Source organism: Dipodomys spectabilis, unplaced genomic scaffold (genome assembly GCF_019054845.1).
Source record: "Dipodomys spectabilis isolate Male_0828 unplaced genomic scaffold, ASM1905484v1 ptg000298l, whole genome shotgun sequence".
NCBI classification, from domain to species: domain Eukaryota; kingdom Metazoa; phylum Chordata; class Mammalia; order Rodentia; family Heteromyidae; genus Dipodomys; species Dipodomys spectabilis.
Window position 1 is genome coordinate 2,195,575 of NW_024870975.1, and position 3,495 is coordinate 2,199,069.

General features: G+C 33.4%; 1 non-coding gene across 1 annotated transcript; it reads left to right on the forward strand.

Moving 5' to 3' along the window:
• Window positions 1-2,232: 2,232 nt before the first annotated feature.
• Window positions 2,233-2,338, forward strand: LOC122127284. Its single transcript, XR_006151114.1, has one exon. It is a non-coding gene; the product is annotated as a U6 spliceosomal RNA (small nuclear RNA).
• Window positions 2,339-3,495: the final 1,157 nt, after the last annotated feature.

A 3,495-nucleotide genomic window follows, 5' to 3' on the forward strand; every position in this document is an offset into this window, starting at 1 on the left:
TGTGTACATATATGGGCCTATATACGCATATATGCATATGTAAATAAATATACAAATATAAATATATGTGCATATAAATATATATCAGGTGTTCAGTGATTTAATCTACAGTTCCCAGCACATTGTGCTTATCACAAAGTGTACATCATAAACTGCTCTTAAGGATCTGTGCTATATGAGGGATATCCTTTGTACTTACTTCCCCCATTACCTTGTTTTTCATCCCTGTGAACAACTTCAGCCTACTTTCCAATAGGATAGCTTTGTTTTTGTTACTTACTGATAATAAAAGTAAAAGGTTGCTTGTAAAGAAAAAGAACTTTTAGGTCCCAAGCTAAAAGTATCTCATCAGTCTCAATGATTCATATGAGATAAAATTTATAATAGTACTTAAAGTGAAAAGGAATTCCTAGATCTGTTGTTTTGCCATTTAGAATGGCAAAGAATAATTTCACGTCACTGTAGTAACTCTTACAGAATGCAAGGGTAAGTGATGGTCCCTATCATGTCCCCACAAAACCAGTGGATCCTGACGGATAATAGTAGACCAGCAGAAAATCTAAGTAGCAGACATAGAGCATGAAAGAGAAAGAGCAGAAATGAGAGAGTGCAAGAGAGGGAAAAATATCATAATACTTAAAGTGCGTAACAGATAAACGAGTTGTATGAGAATATTCATACTGCTATATTGAGACTCTACATATACATTTGAAGGTAGTTGATGTATGATAACTCATCAACATAAAATATAAAGTGATTTTGATAAAAAATAAAAATGACTCAGAAGAAATTATAAATGCAAAAACAGTCTTCACGGAAGCAAACTCTCAGAAATATTTCTTGACTTTGAAAAGGATAAATTGGCTGCAGTTAGTATAAATTTAGAAGTATGACAATTCACAAAAATATAAAAATATGTTTACATTTTTCATTATATAACCCAAAGGAGAAAGCAAATATTGTTCACATAATTTTTTAAATCACAGTTTCTCAGGTGCTGGGAAGGTGATCTCAGTGGTAGAGTGCTTGACTTGCATGAATGAGGTCCTGAATTTCATTCCTTAGCATGACATAAGCAGAAAAAATGAAAGTGGTGCTATGGCTCAAGTGGTAACACTAGCCGTGAGCTGAAGAACTGAGGGACAGTACCCAAGACCCAGAGTTCAAGCCCCACAACCAACAAAACCAAAGCATAAAAACCAAAAACAAAACAAAACACAGTTTCTCAATTTTGTGGCCTCAATTCTGTAATAACACTACTTCAGCCTAGGGTTAAGATTTTAGGTGTGGACATTTATCAACACTACTGATTCAGACTCTACTTGATAAAAATTTTAATCAGTATTTTGTTTTTAGTTTTGCTCTTTGTAAATTCACATGCACCTATGAAAAATGGTGTGGCCATCCCAATAATATTCTCAAAGTACCTCTTAATGACGACTCACAAAATGTTTTATTATATTACAAGGAAAAAATGCTATGAAGAAAAAAATAATTAAATATTAATCATTACTAAAATAAAAAACAAAACAATTACCAGGGTTTTCAGTATTTGAAGTGTACATAGTAGATTTTACTATTTTCTCATATTCCTGTACATGTAAAACTGGATAAAGCTATGAGTAGCCTTTAAATTTACCCACTAAGATTACTATTTATAGTTCATCTCATCATTTATATGTGGCTTTTATAATTATTTGTTCATCATTAACATATAACGTAAGGGAGCCCTAAAGATTTAACAGAAACTGTGTACTTTAAATCTGAACTCTTCACTCTGCTTCTTTAAACAGTCTTTGCAACTTCTCATTAGTAAAGTTTCTATAAACTCTGAAATGTACATACTTACTAGTATATGCTACTAGAAATATTATATACTTTATCAAAAAATTTTATGACCTGCCAGTCTTAATTTTATCATACATAAATAAATTCCAAAAATAAACATATTTAAATCATTAAAACTTTTAACAAACCTTAACATTTGCTGCAATGATCACTATGACAGGTGCCTTGTGTAGAATAATTGAATTCCTCTTCCTACACATCTCATGAACAACAAATACCTGGAATTATTTTGTTTTTGCCATGTCAATCTTGACTTTAGTCTTAAATGTGTGCTTATGTAAGAAATAAATGGTTCTAAAATTTCACAATTCTTTTGAACTTACTTTTTGTTGAATTGTCTAGTTTAAGAAAATCAATTACACTTTATATATACAATAATGTTCTGTGCTCAATTTGGCTGCACATACACTAAAATTGGAACATACAGAGAAGATTAACATGGTCCCTGCAAAAGGATGACACGCAAATTAGTGAATCGTTCCATACTTTTACAACAACAGATGCTGGAAGGGATGTGGCCAGAAGGGAAGCCTACTGCATTCTTGGTGGGAGTGTAAACTTGTTCATCCACTTTGGAAAGCAGTTTGCAGGTTCCTCAAAAGACTCTACATAGAGCTCCCCTATTACACAGCAATCCCACTTTTGGGCATTCCCCTAAATGATCAGAAACAAGTCCATACTAAAACTACCACCACAACAATGTTTATTGTAGCATTATTTGCCATAGCTAAGATATGAAACCAACTCAGATGTCCCTCAGTAGAAGAATGATCAAGAAAACATTCTGTGTGTATGTGTGTGTGTGTGTGTGTGTGTGTGTGTGTGTATGAGAATGTAAACTTACACAACCACTTTGGAAATCAGTCTGGTGAGTCCTCAGAAAGATAAATATTGACCTTCTTTATGGCCCATTCATACCACTTCTAGGCATCTATTCTGAACAACAGGTACTAATATTCAAGGACACATGCACCTCCATGCTTATTGCAGCACTGTTCACAATAGCCAGGATATGAAAAAAACCATATGTACCACCAGAGATGAGTAGATACAAAAACTGTGGTAACTATACACAATGGAATATTTTCCATCCATTAGAAAGGACAAAAATAATGGCATTATTAAGGAAATCAATCAAGCTACAGGAAATCATGTTGAGCGAGGTAAGCCAAAAGCAAAGAGACGAACGGCACATGGTCTCCATGATAAGTGGATGTTAAATCCAAAATGTAAGGTGATATGAAAAAATTAACAACACTTAAGAAACCAAGAACTTCCACTCATCTGGTCGAATCACTACTAAATAACCCCATTTTGCTGATCATATGTGCACACTGAAGGGAAACCAGAGGACGACACAAGACTAGAGAGAATCAGGGAAAAACATACAATATTGGGATCCATCAGCCGCACTGGACATTGACCAAAATAAACTAAGCAACTCCATGTCACTGAAGGGAGGGAGGGAACAAGTGGGAAAGAGGGAATAACTGACGCTATACAAAACAAAAAATATACATATTTCAAAACAAAAGAAGTATATATATATATATATATATATATATATATATATATATGAAATAACTCTATTGCAAAGCTCATAGAACTCATAAATGTTGTAGACTATGATAGACAATTTGCTCCATC